Genomic DNA, 20,091 nt, shown 5'->3' with positions numbered 1-20,091 from the left:
CTCGGTGTTGGACAATCATTTTCTGCATTGCCTGATGGATGAGTCAGGGTCCCAGCAGACACCAATGGCATACTCGAAAGGGCAAGCCAAGAGAAGGGTTTAATTACACAGATTGGGTACAGTTGAGGGAAATCAGCAATATTGGAAAGCCTCACCACCTTTAGCCTGCAAGAACAAGAAGAGGGCACAGTTCCTGAGCCCTGAGAATGGTAGCTTTAGCTAAGTGGAGGCTTGCAGGAGAGGAGCTGTGGACTTCAGGAGAACGACGTGTGCAATCTGTGGAGACCCAGCAGGGAGGGAGCTGGGGGGCCAAATACCCTGACCTCACTCTCCTCTTGCCCTCCAATCTCCTGCCGGTGCCTTCCATTGGCTGACCCCAACTAGGAGCCAGAGGGTGGGGGAGCCCAAGACGAAGTCCATGCAGGTTAGCCTTCCTGAGCATAGAACAGAGTGGAGAAGGGTAGAGGGTGGATCTGGAGGGGCAAGTGGAGGATATCCAGCATGGCTGGTGTATAAGGTATGTTGGCAGCTTATGGTCCAGCGCTGTCGTACTGGGTATTGGGTGTTAGTCACACCTACTTGGAAGTGGCTTGCTTTAGTACAAAGAAGGAGTCTTTAGGCCTAACAAATGATGGGCTCACTACAGATCTAACTGGGGGGATGTGGCTGAGAATGTGGCTAGATGGATTACTGTGGGATTTTAATATATTCAGTTACTTGGAAAACATTTTTTTAACAATGAGATTAAAGAGACATTTATTTACTATGTAAAAATTGTGTTGGCCCATGGACAAAGAATAGAAAGGGGAAGATGAGATTAAAAGCAAGTCCATGGTTTGTGGTGAAAGTGAGGCAAATTTTCTCTCTTCTAATTTCCTTGGTTGCTATTTTAGTGCAGTTCTTGCAATAAATTAAAAATAGGGAAAAGCCACTAGTCACCTCGATGAGCTTGTTTAGGCTTCTGGACAACCACACTGGCTATACCAAGCATCTTGGAGGAGGAAGGCTTCAAACATGAAAATTTCTTGCCCGAGTCTTGGAAACTTACACTAGAATCCATGTGAGGTTCATTTTAATAGAGCCCTCTAGGTTTTTAAGCATTTTTTCCCATAATTACTTCTGTTTTCTTTATAAGCAGTTTTATGGGGAGTGGAGGGGAGGTATTTTCCTTTACCCCTTCAAGTGGCTTCGTGCCCAGTTCCCAGGTCACTGTGCACAGAGTGAGATCCCGTCTCTTACGCAACTTCGGCTAAGTGGGACATCCAAGGTTCTGAGTCCAGTCCTGTCTTTTGGGAGGCACGGGGAGAAAGGTAGTGATTGCTGGGTGTGGTGCGAGGGGATGGGGGGGCACCCAGGGCTTCCCAGAACGCTGCCAAGAGCAGCGGCTTTTCCATCTCACCTCTCCCTGCTGGGGAGGCTGCAGCCCCTGCCAGTCAAAGCTGGTGTCACTGCTGTGTATCAGCGTCCACAGACCAAATGCCAGACTCTGTTTCTGGCCCGTGAGCCCGCAAAACGGAGACGGGCAGCCTCAATCCTTCTCTTTCTAACCACAACTGCAAACCTGATTCCAATGTCTTTGGACTGTCACGAGAATTTACCCCGAGGAAAATGTTTTAGTTGAAAGGTATTGTTTCTGATCTCATGGACTATGACCAGTTGACAAGTTATCTGAGCTGAACTGGATCAGGGGCCTGGCTTCCAGATGTGAACTGGTAGTTTGGTGTTCCATTCTCCTCTCACCCCTATCTGCCCAAAAAGAACGAAAAGAAAAAAAAAAAAAGTGTGTGTGTGTGTGTGTGTGTGTGTGTGTGTGCAGGTTCGAAGGGAAATAAATAGCTGGCCGGTTCCTGGCATGTATCTGATGTCTTCAGGTTTGGGACTGCATCTAAAGAGAATTTTGTTTGTATGAAACAGAGGTGCCTACAATTCTATCTAAACTGTGGCAAGATAGTTTTCTGTCTTAGCTTCGTGCAAGGAACCAGTATAGGCATATGGCAGAATTTACCAGCAGCCGATTATGGCCTCCAGATTTGTAGCAAAATTAAAAACTTAATAAGACTACCTGGTAAAGTTTCTTTGCCTCAGCATGGCTGCTTGATATTCTTATCTTTGGTAAGAAATTCATTTTGAGGGGCGCTTGGGTGGCTCAGTCGTGAAGCATCTGCCTTCGGCTCAGGTCGTGATCCCAGGGTCCTGGGATCGAGCCCCGCATCGGGCTCCCTGCTCAGCGGGAAGCCTGCTTCTCCCTCTCCCACTCCCTCTGCTTGTTTTCCCTCTCTTGCTGTGTCTCTGTCAAATAAATAAATAAAAAAAGAAAGAAAGAATTCATTTTGAGTTGTCTAAAATGTCTTGCATGTCAACTGTGCGTTTGAGATGGAATCTTATAAGACAAAGGATGGGCCCATCACCCATGAGGGGGAAGTGAAGGGAAATGGAATGGAGAGGCCTTGTTTAGAGTTTTTCATGGGTTCTGGAGACAAATTCATAGTCTGCAGACAAGTCCCTTTTGCTTCCATGCCAGCCTTCCTGCCCTTTTGAAAACTGGAATTTTGTCTGTGTGTCTGGACTTTCAGCAGCAGGGCCTGTGGCAGATTCCCGGTGGAAATCCTTCTAGCTTTGGAGCTGGCCATTACCCAGAAAAAGTCCAGTGAACTAAAGACAAGATAACGGACTTTTCTGTGCTTCCTTCTCTTAATTTACAAAAGAGGATACTAATTGCTTACCCTGTAAGATTCTTGTGGTGCTTAAATGAAACAACATGTCTGGTTAGCTCACACGAAGGTCGTTCTTATTTATCTTTCTGAAACTAGATCTTCTCAGGCCTCACTCTTGCCTGACTTCCTGAGCCCTCAAATACACACAAAAAAGTGAAATACGGGAGACGAGGTGCTAGACCCCAAAGAGAGAGAGTGTCTGAGGCGGCTGATTAGGAAAGCTCCATGGCTCCACATTCTGAGTGGTCAGAGATGGACAGTGTTAGCTGTGTCTCGAAACGTCCTTTTGCCGGCCCAGGCGGGGCTCCAGGCTGTTTCTCAGGAGCAACCTAAACTCAAACCTCAGAGGTGGAAGTCCGATTTCCTGGAGGGTTTCAGTCCACCCCCAGGCCAGAGTGACTGGACAAGGGATTCTCAGAGCCGGCCTTTTCTCAGGCCCTGCATCTCTGACCGAGAACTCTCTCTGGCTCCGCTTTGCCCACGCGAGACGCCATGCAAGTGCAAGGACAAGACAAGAGCATTAGGCATTGCTTCAGAATCAGAGACGAATGTAAACCAATATAAAAATAACAGCACTCTCTTGACCCCGTGTCTTTGAGGTTTGCGGGGCCTCCGAGCTCTCTAACGTATTGTTTCATGGTTTAATCCGCTTTGCATTGCTCTGAATTTAGTGATGCCGGGAGAGCAGGGTACAGGACTCTAGGAACTGAAACAAAGAACAGAAAAACAGGGAGTGCTTGGAACATTAAATTTTTAAAATATTTTTTGTTTTCTTTTCTGAATGTATCTCAAAATACTGTTGAAAAAGAAATCCGTGCAGAAAATTTTTTTTCAAAGAAATCAGTGTGTGTGTGTGTGTGTGTGTGTGTGTATGTTTGTCACGGATAGATTTTACTTATCACATTAGAATAATAAAGAAAATAGTAGTATAGAACAGTAGAAGACTTTAGTGCTTTCTTTCCTTCCTCCCTCTTTCTTTGAAAACTTCTAAAATAAACCTGCAAGATAAAATTCAGGGATGTAAACACACACACACACACACACACACACACACACACAAATATACATTAAGAGTTGATGTTTAACAATTTGGAAATGAGCTATTTATATGTTGTAACTTTAAAATTCAATTTGTGTGTTTATCAAACACCTATTAAGTGCCTGGAAAAAAAAAGTACACAACTCAGTCTTGCAGTCTTGTCAGAGGTAGTGGGAGTCAGGATGGGTGGAGAGCCTGGACATGCAGGACATAGGGTTATGGTAACACAAATGTGTGTATACAAGTGCTCAAGAACCTTTGAGGAGCTGGGGGGAAAAAGTGACCCAGTGATGGCTGGAAGGCTAGGAACGCCAGAGGTGGAGTTGGAGATGGACCACATGGAACTTTTGAGAGATTTTCTTCTCTTTACAAAAGGGCCTCCATAAAGCAACTGTTTGTGTCCCCCGCTAAGCTTGGCACGTATGGAGGCCAAAGAGTGAAGCAAATACGTGCCACGTTTCCTTCCTCCCCTGAGCAGAGGATGTTAGCAACTGGAAAGCCCTTCTCGCTTTGCTCCAGGAGACAACAGACCTAACTGATTTTCAGTGAACCCGCTGTCAGGCCAGATCTGCCAGAAGCAATGACCAGATCTCAGGCTTCCAAACCTGGGCTGTTCTAGAAGAGACTTTAGCTCTGAGACTCAGAGTTGTTGTTTATTCTCCCCGGATGCCCAGAGTGGGGCTTTGGTGCACCATGGTCTGTGCCTAATTTTAGCTGGTTGAATTGTATTACTTTTGATGCTACGTTTTTAATTTGAGGTCCCTGGGATCCTTCCAGTCTTTCGGTTTAAATGTCCCCACTCAGGGAGGTCTGTCTGGATGGCCCTACCTTATGTGGTCACAGCCTCTATTACTTTTCAGCACAGCATCCTGTTTATTTTGCTGGAGGCACTTGTCACAAACGAATTACTTTGTTCATTAGTTTCGATGAAGAGAGGGGTCCCTCCATACTAAGACAGCATTATGTCTCGGTAGTTTTAGAGAAAGAAAGGTTAAAGTCTCGACAGGGTTTTGACTCTCCTTTCAAATAGCCTTCTGGAAGTTTACACATGACTGTAGGTCTGCCTCCCTTCCCTTGCTGAGTATCACAAGGTGTCTTCTTTCCCACCTGAGTGTCACGACCCCAAGGCCTTCCTCTGGAGGTGCTTAGGCCCCTCTGGAGTAATTTCAGTGTGGCCAGGCACTGGGAGTGGTGGGCCGGGTCTCTGGGTAGTTGGCCCTTGTGTCTATCCCTGCGATGCACTTCTGAGCAATGCCAAAAATGTATTTCAAGTTCTGAGTCTAGGGTATCTTTCTTTCCCCTCCAAATACATTTGGTACTTAATGTTTGTCTTCCCTACTGGATTATTCATACCGTGAGGAGAAGGACCATGTATGTCTTGCTCTTTCGTATGTTCCCAGGGTGTAGCATAGTGTCTGACCCATACTAGGTTCTCAATCAAGGTTGATCTTTGCTTCTTCCTGTCCCCTCTAGCCACCTTTAACTTCTGAAGTGCTCCCCCCCCATCTCCCAGCAGCTGTGTAGCCCATTTGAGCCACCCAAACTTGCAGGGTGATGAGGAAGGAGAGGTAGAACAATTGCTTCTGGTTCTCCCACTAATTGGTAACAAGCTGTCTTTTGGGGGACTTGGGGGAGGGGTGGAAGAATACAAGGAGTCCCCAGAAGTCAACCTCCACTCCCCCACGTTCCTCACTCCCCAGCCCAACTTTCTGATTCAGCCTGGCGGTTATTTGTTTTTAATTGGCCTCTCCTGTCCTCTTGCATTCTCTCAGCCCAGCTCCCTATGTGGGCCGTTCTTGTTCTTGGATGCTTGGATCACTCTTTATCTCCTCGCCATCTGTGTAAGGGGATCCTGCCAAGATGATCAGATGTGAACTCAGTGCCAGAGACATTTTAATTAATTTATGGTGATAAAATGCGAAAAGAAAACCAATGAGGAAAATCTGGGCCAAAGAAAATTAAACATAAGAGGAAACAAAGAAACTAGAGCCATGCGGCCTTGGAAGGAAGGGCCTGGTTGGCAAAGGAGCCAGCAAACACTCTCTCTCTCTTGCCCTCTTCACTTTTTTAATAACACCCAAGTGGAAAAGCCACAGAGGACCCAGGGACTGGAGGGGGCGATGGAGAAAATTGAGTAGCTTGCTGTTTGCCTTGACTTCTGGATTAGGTCAACTGAATGTGCGTGTGTAGAAGATAGACAGCAAGGCTGTAGGATCACAGACCCCGTTGTGATAGGGGTGGCTGGTGTTCCTCAGGTAAGCCGAAGAGGGAAGTGCCTTAAGCTCCAGCTCTGGAAAAACCTTCAGCAGAAGCTTAAATAAGTCAATATTTAATGAAGTATGGCTTCATTGCAGCCTGGCAAACACTACTTGGGTTGGGTAAAGCCTCTACTGGGAAAATACTAAAGAAAACCAGTATTAGCTAGCTTTTTCCCAGCTGAGACAAAAACAGGCCAGCAATATTTATTTGTAGGCTACCAGGTCATTTGACTTATTTGCAAGTTTGATTTGATTTAGTTTTTCTTCCTTTCCCCCCCCTTTTTTTTATGTGAAACAACTGAGTGCTGAATTAAGACAAATTTTGCAGTGACTCTTTCCAAGTGAACTTTCTGTGAAGACAAGAGAAAAAGGGGAAATACTTGTGAACCAGCACATAGGAATTCTATCAAAATAAATTATTTTTTTTTAATTTATTTGGATATTTTTATAAATATGATGGTCTTAATCCAGCTGGTGTAATTTAAGGACAATAATATACTCTTAGAAGCAACCTGGAGAAGAATATAGTAATGAAAGGAAAAAGGGGGACACAATAGTTGAAGACAAGGAAAGAAATTAGACAAACTTCTCAGTGATATGAAGGAATCTAGAGCACATATTACCTATTTTTCCTAATGAAGAGGGAACTATTTAAAATTGAATAAATTTTTGTTGAACATAGTAATGGATCATTTTTACACTGATTTAATAGAATAATAGAATTTTAGAGCTGTAAGTGACTTCATACTATGGGTCTGAATCAGAACTGCCTGGAGAGGTTTTCTTTTTCTTTTTTAAAATTTACACGATTGGGGGCTGTCTAGGTGGCTCAGTCAGTTAAGCATCTGCCTTCGGCTCAGGTCATGATCCCAGGGTCCTGGGATCAAGCCCCACATCAGGGTCCCTGCTCAGCAGGGGGTCTGCTTCTCCCTCTTTCTCTGCCTCTGCCCCCTGCTCATGCTCTCTCTTTCTCAAACAAATAAACTCTTAAAAAAATTTACATGATTGGGCTTCACCTACCAGGGCTTATGGGGTGAGGCATTGGTATGTATATTTGAAAAAGCCTGCAAGAGATTCTTATACGTATTTCCCTTCATTCATTCATTCATTCAACACTTGTCAAGTGCTTACTATGGGCCAGACACTATGGCAGGTGCTGGGAACACTATGGTCAGGAGAAAAAGACATTGTCCCTGCCGTCATGGAGGGATGGTCTGTAGATAATGTACAACCCTTTCATTTTCAGTTAAAGACACTATTACTCTGAGAGTTTAAGTGACTTTCCCTGGTCACCCAAGTAGTGGTGGTAAACTGGAATGGAAGGTTGTCCCCGGATCTCTCAATTTTTCCTTCCATATCCTTTCCATTAGCTACCCTTGCTGATTTCCTATCTTTTATTTAGGCTAATATTAAATTGTTTGAGGCTCCATTTGTACTGGAAAACAGCTAGTTTTGGATCTTGGTTAAAATTCTTGCCCTACCATGTGTTAGCTTTATGACAGTGGGTAAGTGTATAACCTCTAGCAACCTCCAATCCCTTCATCTGTAAAATAGAATTGTACCTACCACACTGAGATGGAGGGACTGGATGTGACTATTTTATAAGACGATATAAATGGAAAAATCTGTCCAGAGGCTACAACTTTGGGAGAACTCAATTATTGGAAGTTCTGTCCAGTTCTATGCAGGAGGCCCCCAACCTTAGTGGGTATTGCTGGGGGTGGGGTGTGCGGGGACCCAGCCTGAGAACTGGTGGAGTGACCGAATCTCCCTCACCCTTTGGAATGTGCTGGGTCAGTGTTGGGCTCTTTAGCATCAGGTGAATCCTGCCATCCAAGCAGCAACGGTATGCTTGGGATGCCAGTGGTTGGTCTCTACGGCCCATGACAAAACACTGGCCGTCTTTCCAGAGAAAGCCAGACATTCAGAGTTGGCAGAAAGACAGTCTGAAATCAGAGGGAGGAGTCAGCCCTGGAGTCAGAGCCTGGAGCCTAGTGGCAGTGATTTCAGAAGCCCCTATAGAATGGCTTCTTGGTTTTTGGTGCAGACCTATCAGCCTTGCCCCAGGGCATGTTGTGGTTACTTCCCACACTGCCTCCTGCTGACCAGCTCGGCAACCTTGGCCGTGGCCTGAGTCTTGAGTGAGTTCTCCCTGCCAGGACAGAAGTCACCACCCCAACTTGCTCCAGGTACTAGAACCAGATCATGACACCAAATTAGAAAGGAAGATATGAGAAGAAATTGGTTGGATCAAAAAATTGATTGGATGGGCCACCAGCAGCAAGAATCAGATTTATAATGCACTTCTCAAAGTCTTTTAGATCTTTATTATGTAAGAGAACATATCGTCCCTCCTAGGTATATAGCCAAGGGAAATGCATATACATGTTTACTAGAAGACACATAAAAGAACGTCTGTGTGTTCTGTATATTCAAGAGTAGCAGCTTTGTATATAATAGACCCCAGCTGGACACTACTCAAATGCTCATCAGCAGTAGGACGGATAAATACATGGTGGTATCATCACACAATGGGATATACAGCAACAAGAATGAACAAACCATAACTACATGAAAAAACATGGTGGACTCTCACAAAAAACTATTAGTGCAGGGAGCCAGATGCAAAGGAGTATATACACTAATTCCATTTATGCATAATGTTCAAAAACAGGCAAAACTTATCTATGATGTTAGAAGTCAGGAGAGTGACTACCTTTGGTGAAGGGGCAGTAACTGGAAGGACATGCAAAGTAAATTTCTGGGGTGCTGTGGTGATGTGGGCTCTTTCTTGATTTGAGGATCAGTTGTGTGGGATTGTTGAGTTTGTGAAAAGTCATCGAGCTGCATACTTAAAAATTTTTTGCCTCTATATCTGTATATTGAGTTTCAATGAAAAGGTTAGAAAAAAGAAGAATGTGTTAATATCTCTGCACTGTTATCATCATAGATTGCTGCCTGGACTGGAAACCTGCACTGTGGTTTTTCTACCAGTAAAATAATAAAGTAATACTCAGCATTTTCTTGTCTGGCACAGAGTAGGCACTCAAAGAATATTTGTTGAATAAATGAAGAATGGGTTTGGCTCTTCTGTGGGACAGGTAAGCTATTAAGTAACAGTGCTAGGGCATTAAGTAAGAGTGCCTGGGGAAATTTCTATTATCAGAGATTTTCATTCTGGAAAGCACTGTGTCAGACATTTAGGAGGGGAACCTGTGCACCATCTGGCTTCAATTGGCATGTGCAAATCCAAGGTACTCTTCCTTGGTGGTAGAGAGCAGCCCACACTTAGGGTAACCTCCCTGTAAGGAGCTCTTCCTCTGTTCCACAGCCCCCGGAGCCCTTCATTAGGCCCAGTTCAGCTGGATCTTTGATGTCATCTCTGTGTAAATGCTACCCGATCATTTTCTCTTGGTCTTTGATGAGTAAAATGTGAGTGGGAGATGTTTGACCTTGGGGCATGGCTTGTGGCAAGGCAGGAAATGCCTCATCTTGTTGGGGTACAAGAAGGGAAATTAAAAGGTACCATGAACTGGTGCACGCGGACTGCCTCTCAGGTCTGCCAGACATCTTTCAGGAAGTGTGACGGGGCCTGAACACAGATTTGCCAAGTGGGGCACATGGGAGGCAGCAGCAATTCAAGTTGCCCTCACTCCAGCCCAGGTGGAATCTCTTTCAGTCTGATGCGCCCTCTAGTCAAACCTGTTAGGAAGCCAAAGGTGTCAAGTGTTCGAGAACTGGTTTAATTAAGCCACAGAAAAGGCCTGTTTGAGGTCATTTTCCATTAGAAGATTGTGGGTGGTGAACGTGCAAATATGCATCACACTTAGATCCAGTCCTGCCCAGAAAGCCTGGATTTTGCTTCCTTTTCAAAGGTTCAAAGAACATCACACTCTGCAGCTCAACTCCAACAAACAGCACAATATCAAGAAATGTGTGCCTTTTGAAACCCAGTTTCCAAAGATGTTATTCCTTTGTCTTTAAAGATAGCTGCCCTTGGGGTGCCTAGGTGGCTCAGTCGGTTATGTGACCTACTCTGGATTTCAGCTCAGGTCAGATCTCAGGGTTGTGAGATCAAGCCCCATGTTGGGCTCTGTGCTCACTGGGGAGTCTGCTTGAGATTATTTCCCTCTGCTCCTCCCCCCACGCTCTCTCTCTCTCAAATAAATAAATAAATCTTTAAAAAAAAAAAAGATAGCTGCCCTTCTCTTGGTTCTGGTGGTACAGGCGAAGAAGTCTTGGTTTTCAGAGCGCAACCCCAGAACTGGGTTCTTTACACCACGTGGAATGGTGGTGAGCTAACATTCTATTGGGGTCTCTCAGAGATTTGCTTCTTTTTATTGATGAAGTTGCTTAACCAGCTTGTGTAGCAGGAGTATCTGTGTTTTGCCAAATGTCAAATAATGATGACATTTGCACAGAGATGAAGTCCAGGGGTAAAGCCTGTCTTCCAAGGGCAGTCTGGTTCAGAGGGTCTCGTGGAGCCCATCCTGGAAGACTAGATACCCCAGCTTTCAGTGCTCAGGTCTCTCTTGGCCCTGGACATTATCCTTGGGGGACAGCCATCAGTAGGGTAAGCATGGTGGCCTCTCCCCCTGCCAAGGGTTAGGGCAATCAACATGATAGGAGAGGGCAGATGCAGTGGTTGGGGAGGAGAGTGGAGAAAAGCTGGATAGTGTAGGCTTTGGAAATACCAGAAAATGCCAGAAGACCCAGGGTGTTGAAAGACTAACAAACGTATTGTTAGCATTAGCCCTGGGTTTGCTCTCCTCCTTCTGCTATTAACACTGCCACCCCTAGATCCATTTGGGGGGGGGGTGACAAAAAGGCTTCCCTTTTTTCATTTGAGAGAGAGAATGAGAAAACGAGATTGATTGATTGTAAAGATCCTTGCCGATCTGGACATGTGAACTTGGGAAGGTCTGCGGTCATGTGTCCCCCTTGGGCCTTTATTTTCTTCTCTGCTGCAGGGCAAGGATATTAGACTTTCTGATCTCAAAGGTCCCTTTTAGCATTAAAGTTCTGCGTTCCATAGTATCTTCCAAAGAGCTTACTAGGAAGGTGCTACCACCAGAGGCTTCAGTTAAAATCTAAATGTATTTCCTCTGAAAGATAATGTTGTAAGCCTCATTAAAATGAATACCTCAGGTCAAATGCGCTTGCCAAATATACTTGATACTGGGATTCAGGACACAGGCTTGGCTCATTTATATTGGAAGAGAAGGGAGGAGCATTCTGGAGAAAGGGGAACTGACAAAGGAGCTCAGGATTTAGTGACGTTCTATGGAGGATGCTCTGCCCACTATCTTACAGGAAAGGTTACTTGAGGCAATTGGCAAGATTCTAGAGGCAGGATTTCTTTACCCTCATAACTGGCATCAGGAATCCGAAACCCTTCAGGGTAACAGAAGGCAGCTAGCCTTTGAAATGGTCCTCAGTGATGCCCACCTCCTGATAGTCACAGTCTTGGGTAATCTTCTCCCAATGGGTATTGGGTAGATCTGGAATCTTATACCTAATTCATGCAAGGGCGGAGAGGGTCTATAACATATTTGTCATCAATACATGCATATTGAATAATTCTACTTTCACCAATGAAAGCCTATTTCTATCAGTCATGATCCTAGTAAAAAGATCACTACTTTTGTTTAAAAACAATTACCCATTTCTGACATTGAATATGTTAAACTTGTGAGCCTTGAGTTGAATAAGGAGCATTTGTAGTAGCTGCATTCAGAGTATGGGTTTCCTGAAGAGAACTCTAGCCAACCACTGCAGGTCTGTGCATTCTTTTTTTTTTTTTTTTTTTAGGTTTATTTATTTAAGAGAGAGAGCGCATGTGAGCCGGGGGAGGGGCAGAGGGAGAGGGAGAGAAACAGACTCCCACTGTAGACTCCCCACTGAGCACAGAGCCTGATGTGGGGCTTGATCTCATGACCCTGAGATCATGACCTGAGCCCAAATCAAGAGTCTGATGCTTAACCGACTAAGCCACCCAGGTGCTGCAGGTCTGTGCATTCTTGAGTAGAATGGTTTCTTGAACCTGGGCAGCTCAAGCCCCAGACTTAAAGCTTAAACCAAGTCGTACACAATGTCCCTCTGCACATGTGGAAGTATCTTAAAGCAAATTATAGACCAGTGGTAAATAAGGTAGGTTTGCAGAAGGGTTTTAATTTCTTGTTCATGTTGATGGCCAAATCCTTAGTCTCCTATTTTCCTTTATATTTATTTATTTCTTGCTTTCTCATTCTCCATCTAGTGCCCTGGTGTCTTTCTGACACCTGATAGGAATAAAAGAGATGATTCTTTGGCCAAAGATTTCAGTCTCTTACCACTTGAAACAAGGTTTAGAAAAAAAAGATGAGGAGTGAAGGGAGGGGTTGAGGTAGTGGACTTGAACTAACCACTTTTGGACCACCCAGGACTCTGGGTCCATGGCTGTGGGAGGTTGTGCAGGTGCAGAAATCATGGCTCAGACTTGGTAGATGTCCCAAGGCTACATCTGTGCTAGGCATCTGGCCATCAGGCCTCCCTTTTTGTGGAAATACATTTGGATTGGGCTGCCTGGCATATCAAGAATGACTAGACCTTCTGAGACTGGGCTGCCCAGGCTCAAAATCCCACCAATGTTTTAAAAATATACAGCTCAAAACCAAGTACAGCATTGGTACCTACATTCTAACCACTGCCCTTTTAGGTGCTCTGCCCAACACCTTTTGAGATGCAGCAGCCCATTTTATACTAAAGATCTGCAAACTTCCAGGTCTCTGAGGGCAGTTGGGTGACCCAAGGCAGCAAGCCTCATTACTACAGAGTTTTGGGATTTAAGTTCCCAGGGAAGGTATCCTGGAACACCCTTATAAAATATTCCTAAACTGGGGCGCCTGGGTGGCTCAGTCAGTTAAGCATCTGCCTTCAGCTCAGGTCATGATCCCAGAGTCCTGAGATCTAGTCCCACATCAGGTTCCCTGCTCACTCTCTCTCTCTCAAAAATAAATAAAAATTTAAAAGTTTTTTTTTTTAAATATTCCTAATCCAGTAAACAATGGAAATGAAACAGATTAGATAAAGTTTTGCAAAATAAAAAATAAATTGACCATCAAGTTACTTCCTGTTCTCAGAATAATTTTTCCTTTTTTGGAAGGAAGCAGCTAGTGGTAGGCCATGGCTTTGACCAGCCTCCTCTAAGCTATTCACCCACCCTATCCCCATGGGCTTCAGTCACTCATTAATATTCTGCCTTTGCTTATGGTTACTTGTTCCCTTTCCCCGGCAGATTAGAGTTTTAGTGGTAATCCCGAATCAATTGAGTTGACTTTCAGCACGTGCGCGCACAGGTTTGGCGGACGTGGGTGATATAGGTGCAGAGCCGCGGTTCACGTAGTTCCTGAGAGGGCGCCAACACCCCTTAAATAAGACTTGTCCAATGAGCCGAAACAGCGAAGCCCTCGGGGAGTCCCCTAGCCTTTCGTCTCTAGGCCGGTGGGGACCGCTTGGATTGTGCCCACAGAAACACGTGCTCCCATCGGCTCCTCTCCTCGGGGCTGAGTTTGCGCTGACCAAGCTCCAGTTGTGTTTTGCTTTCTAGCCCGCCTTGGTGGGTGAGAAAGGAGCAGGTTTCTTTTGGGTGGGGAGGAACATTCCTTTCTTCCTGTGGGGAAGGTGGTATTTATGTTTCTCAGAAAAGAGGTTCCTGGAGAATAACATATTGCTATATGCTTTGGCTGTTTGGGATAAAAAGAGAACAATTTAGGCAATCTATTTCTCCTCTGAAGTGCTGTCAGAAGGGTCAAGAGGGAGTACAACCTAGGAGAGCCCTTCTTCAGATTTAGTGTGTGAAGAAAGCAGCGGTGCTGAACTCTGCTTACAATCACCTTGGAACTTTTTTTAAAAAACACCAATGCTGTGTTCCACCCCAGACCAGTTAAGTCCAAGTCTTGGTATTTTTTAAAGCTCCCCGGGTGATTTTCATATGTGGCCAAGGTTGAGAGCCACTGCAGTAGAATATGGTATAGCTTATATTAAAAGTGTGAGGGAGAGGGAATTGTGATTATCTGAGGTGAACGGAAAAAGAAAAATGCTTTCTCTGAGTCAGGCGTTGTGCTGGGCACTTGCCTTATGTGGTCCTATAATGCCCACAGTGACTGCAAGGTAGGTGATGTGTCAGTCTCACCATTTTGTGGAAGAGGAACTGAGGCTTGGAAAGATGAGCTGGTTTGTACAAGGTCACCCAGCTGGGAAGTGGTGGAGCTAGAATTTGAGGTAAAATCTATGTGATTCCTAACCCACGTGTTCCTGCAAAGGACCTACGTAGGGACCAATGGAGAGAAAGGGCCACACACTTTGCGGGGGGAGGGGGGTGTTTGTGGGGATGGTAATGGGCCAGTCAATAAAGAGAGGCAATTTCAAGTTAGTTTTAAGGGCGAATGCCAAGTGTTCATCTGCTGTGCAGCTTTCATTGGCCCTTGCCACATTTCCTGCTGCTGTTATTTTCCTTTTCCCCTCCCATTCATTCCTGCTTCTTCTGGCTTTCCAGAAGGTAGTCTGGGCCAGAATATGGTACATATCAAAAACAGAATTCATTATCTTTCTACCCAAACCAATTTCTTCTCCTCTGAGCTGTGTGCTGCAGAGGTGTACCTCCATCCCACTGGGCGCTCTAGCCTGACAACAGAGACTTGTCTTCAACCCTCTCTGCATCCTTATATGCCTCTGTGTTGATGACAGAGCTTGGTCTAGAGCCAGCTTCTAACTATGTGACATCCTCCTCCTCCTCTCTGCTCCCTGTTGCCATTGGACCATTGCATGATCCTTCTCTTTTTCCTCCTCCCTCATTTGATGATGTCATGATAGAAGGAGCATGCTACTTATTTAAAAACAGGAATAAGTGTAAGCTTCTCTGAGTATGCCTATTCATATAGTTTTGACTTTTGAAAGCATTTTCTACATATTCAAACAATGAAATAAAATCAGCAATGATGGAAGGTAAAAAAAGGATCCTAAAGCTGGAAGAAAACTAAAGCAAATGAATGCAGCTATATTTCATATGAATAACATTACTGTAGTGAAGGGGGAGAAATAACTGACTGAAGTAATTTGTGAACACAGTATGACTATATACACTCAGTCGTGGGCAGGCTTGGGAGATGGGGAGAAGAGCAAAAAGTCCTGAACTTTTCACTGTAGCTTTGCTTTTGGGAGAAGCCCTTCTGAAGCTCTTTTAGATGTATTATAGGATTGGGCAATGAGTAAATTAGTTCATGTTGTTGGGAGTTCGTGTCACTGTGGAATAAGAGGTCCAAATGTGGAATAGGGAAGTCAAGAAAGAACCCAGGGGAATGGATTGGAATTAGAGGCTGGCGTGGACTCAGAATTGTGTGTGTGTGTGTTGTGTATGGATACATAGCTATGTATATTTCCCAGCTTTGTCCACGAAAAGGGCCAAGAAGCAGTGACACCTCAGTTGCAATGAGTACATTTAGTGCTCAGATCTTGTTGTCTAATGCCATTCCCCCATACAGGGAACTAGGGCTCCTTGGAGAAATGGATGATTCCAGGGCTGAAGCAGGGTAGGTACAAGATAAACCTGGAATATCTTGTTTTGCTAGAAAGTGAGAAAGTGCAAAAAAAGAAACCAACAACAAACAATCAATGGGATATATCACTAGGACCCAGGAGCCAGTTAGAAGGGATTCCCAGTGGTCAAATCAAAGGTTATTTGAGCACTAAAATTAAAGACAGCAATGAATTATAAGAACTGAAGAAAAAGGAATCCATGAGTCCATACTGATCATACAGAAATGAATAAAGAAATCAGTGGAGGAGAAGGGAGGGCTCTTACTTATAATGGAATGCCAAGTACCTGCTGGTAAATGTGGAAGGGGTGCTAAAGTTGGAAAGTTATCATTTTGCAACCATCATAGTAAAATTGCTTCAGGTAAAAATCATCATTAGATGCTAGATCTAGGAGAGAAACTTCGATTAGGAACAGTATATTTATGTGATCTGAAAATGTCTCCCCTCAAACTGCTTATTAATAGCAAAGTAAAAAATAATAACTATACATAGAATGGAGAAATTGAAAACACTGACTGGAGATCAAAATTAATATCACAAAGGAGGAACACTCATGTATCATCCCTCCTGGGAATGTATCTGAATCTAATCGTATCTGAATCTAATCAATAGGGAACATCAGACAACCCCAAATGAGCAACATTCTATTAAATGAAAAGTGGGGAGGAGAGCATTATTCAAAAATATCAATGTTACGAAAGACAAAGAAAGGTCGAGGAAATGGTCCAGATTAAAGGTGACTAGAGAGACATCATGACTACATAGAGTATGTGGTCTGAGACTGGGTCCTGTACTGGAAGGGGGTGAAATGTGGTAAATGACAGTTTGGGGATAATTGACAAAACTGGAATTAGGCTGGAAGGGTGAAGTTTTGCATAAACGTTCAGTTTACTTGAACTGATAACTATACTGTGGAAGGAATATTTCCACTTAGGAAGTATACATTGAGATATTTAGTGTTAAATAGCCATGATGTATGTAATTTACTCTCAAATGGTTCAGAAAAACAAGTATACACAATACCTATGTATGTACATATATACATATTTTTTAAAAGAACAAGAGCAAGAAAATAAATGATAAAGCAAATAGGGCAAAGTATTAACATTATGGGAATCTGGGTAGAGTATATATGGGTGTGCTTTGTGTGCAACTATGTGTGTAACTTTTTAAAAGATTTTATTTATTTATCTTAGAGCATGCAAGCGGGGGCGGGGAGGGAGGAGCAGAGGGAGAGGGACAAGCGGACTCTGCACTGAACGTAGAGCCCGATGTGGGGTTCGATCCCATGACCCTGAGATATGACCTGAGTGGAAATCAAGAGTGGGACACTTAACTGACTGAGCTACCCAGGTGCCCCACTATGTATGCAACTTTAAGTTTGACATTATTTCAGAAAAAAAATCATTTAAGAACAAGCAATATGAATTCTCTCAAATCTACTATATACCAAATTTTGACACTTAGGACACCACCAGTTCACAAACTCATGTTCTCATCAAATGGAACAGTCACTTTATTTTTCATACAATGAGTATGCACTAATGACATAAGCAACATAAGAAGTTTATTTGTTATATAAGTTGAGATCATACTTAACATTTCACAGTAAAATGGTCCCCCCTACTAAAACAGGTTGAAAATCACTGGATGATAGGATAAAAATCCAAATTCCTTAGAAGGTGTCTAAAGTCCTCATGACTTGTCCCAGATTTCCTTTGCCCTCACCCCCTGGCCTCTGTGTGTCTCTCAGCTTCTTGTACTTTCCAGCCATTCTCTCACCCCCTTCACCCCCACTTTCTGTTGCATTCCTGTGGGTCTTTGTGCATGGGTTTCCTCTGCAGGCCCTTCCCCCACCATACTTATAAATCTAGTGAACATGTTCTCAACTATAAAGGCATCTTTTCTGTAGAGCCTCCTCTGAGGGTCCAACTACAGCTGAGGCTGAGGGGATCACCCCCACCTTTGGGCCATCTCTGCATCTTGGGTGTGCCTGTATTATAGCAATTACTGCCCTATGGTAAAATCATTTATTTCCTTCTCTGTTTCCTCTGAAATAGTCTTTGAAATCAGGGACTAGGTATCATTCAGTCTTTTGTAGGTGCACAGAGAGGGGTATGCAATATAATGTAGTCAGTGATGTACGGAGGCAGGGTCACACCTGCTCGCACCTGCTCTGCCAGGCTCAGGACAGTCTTTTGTGCCCATCTCTTCCCTACTCCTCAGGGTGGAGTGACCTCAGGGGGGTAGCTGGAAATGGGGCCGGTGGGAGTATTCCCACCAGGAAAATTTATACCACTTCTAGAAGCACTGGAAAAGAGTTTTTTTCTTTCTGGTGTCCAAGGGGTCAAGATGTGAATCTGGAGGTGCCAGGGTGTTTTCTGGAAAACTGGGTCTGAGGGAATGATGCCTACTCAGAGAGAGAAGGACATGAGCGAGATATAAAAAGCAAAGCACTTAAACATTTCATCCTTCTGTCCCTAAGGCTAGATACACACTTGCCCCACAGTTTAGTCAGGTGAGCCAGTGAGTTCCCACCACCCTCCACTTTTTCTGTGTTGGGGTTGAGCTAGATCAATTACATTTCCAACACTTGTACCGAGCAGAGGCCAACTGCATCCTCAATTGTTTGGAGGAGTTTGAGAGCACAGACAGTCATGCAGATGTCACCTGGTACCTAATGCTGTCCTGGGCACATAGAAGATGCTCAGTAAATCCATCAGATCCACTTTATGGAACATCCACAGTGGCCTGGGCATGTGGCCTGGCTAACTGATCCTGCTTATATTTGTTATCCTGCGGAACCCCATCCATTGGTGTGTTGCAATACTTAAATTGCATTTGTTTGATGTGGCAACAACCAGCCCTTTTTATCCTACTGGTGTCTATAGAGAACATAGTTTCTTTCTTGCTTGCTTTTTTTTTTTTTTTTAAAGATTTTATTTATTTATTTGAGAGAGAGCTCTTGCGAGAGAGCACAAGTGGAAGGGAGGGGCACAGGGAGGAGAAGATGCAGACTCACCTGCTGAGCAAGGAGCCCAATGTGGGGCTCGATCCAGGACCCTGGGATCATAACCGAGCCAAAGGTAGAGCTGCCCAGGTGCCCCTAGAGAACATATTTTCTGAACCCCAAATCCGGACACATGAATAGGCAGGAAGCAGTTTAAAATACATGATTTAGAAGCCTGAATTGTGACATTTCTGGGATATTTTGCTTGTTTATGGGGATAATTAACTCAAGGATAGCCACATGTATTATATGTTTATTTAAAAATTTGTTTTAAGAATATTTTTAGAAATTTCACAACAGCATTGGGTTAGATGCTCCCAGAACAGAGCTGGAAACCAGAGGCACCCAACGGTGATGTCTCCGAGTCAGACACCCATCAAAACTTTATCTCTCAACATCCATGCCATAAAAAACAGCATAGTTTAACTCCAAAGTTCTATTTTAGATTTGGTTGCTCAATTATGTTAAACCTTAAAATAGAAGTGTACCAAGCAGACACCTCATTTTTCAATATAGAATTAAGTTCTGCCTGATAACGGATGGATACTTTCCACATTAATGTAAAATGTGAGTATGCATTGCGAGATAGTGTAATGCACTCCAGGAACAGACCGTGATATATTTAGATACTGATTAGAAGTAAAACTGATACATCATTCCTTATAATGTACATGAATAGTATCAGTGCATAACAGTGCCTCTTGGGACTGAGGTCATTTATTTTTCCTCCTGGATATATTGTTTATATCATGTTCTCTCCCTCATGTTATATATTAAATGTTTAATGTAAGCCATAAGAGAGCAAATGTCACTAAAGGTCTTCCCCCACACCCCCTTAAAATCTGAAGAATCAAATCTTCTAAAGCAGGTGATCTGTCAGTTTTCATTCCTGAATGTCATTGGTACGTACAGCTTTTCTTATCAGTTCATTTCACATTCCCAAATCAAATGACTGTTAATCTACAACATCTGAGCAGAAAGACTGGGGGCTTCCTGGCTTTTGTGCAGGCTACTTTCTGGGTTCCAAACATGTGTCTACAGGAATGAAAGCTTCTTTGAAGTTACTGGGAAAATTAATTTATTATTAGAAAGTTTCCTAAGAGGTGAAGACCATTTAAAGTCAAATTGATAATAACTACTATGATTATTTTCAGCAATGTGTGTGTGTATGTGTGTGTGAACAGTGGTGTAAGAGTAAAGCAACTGTATGTCTTGGAAAATCAGATGGTCAAAAATTAAACTGTTCTGCTCTGTGATCATCAGCACCTCTTCAATCTAGAACTACAACAGTAACAATCACCATTGTTGAGGCTTATGATATGTCTGGCAGCGTGAAAGAAGTTCATACACATCATCTTATTTAATCTGCACCCACATAAATCCATGGTGAGGTGGTTATGATTATTCCATATCTAATCCATCAGGAAATCTTGTTTCTTGAAGATATTGCCTTCAGAATATCTTCTGCATCTGTTTCCTAACACCTCTCCTGTG

This window comes from Phoca vitulina, unplaced genomic scaffold (genome assembly GCF_004348235.1).
Source record: "Phoca vitulina isolate PV1807 unplaced genomic scaffold, GSC_HSeal_1.0 scaffold7, whole genome shotgun sequence".
NCBI lineage: Eukaryota > Metazoa > Chordata > Mammalia > Carnivora > Phocidae > Phoca > Phoca vitulina.
Note: the sequence above shows the minus strand (reverse complement) of the source record.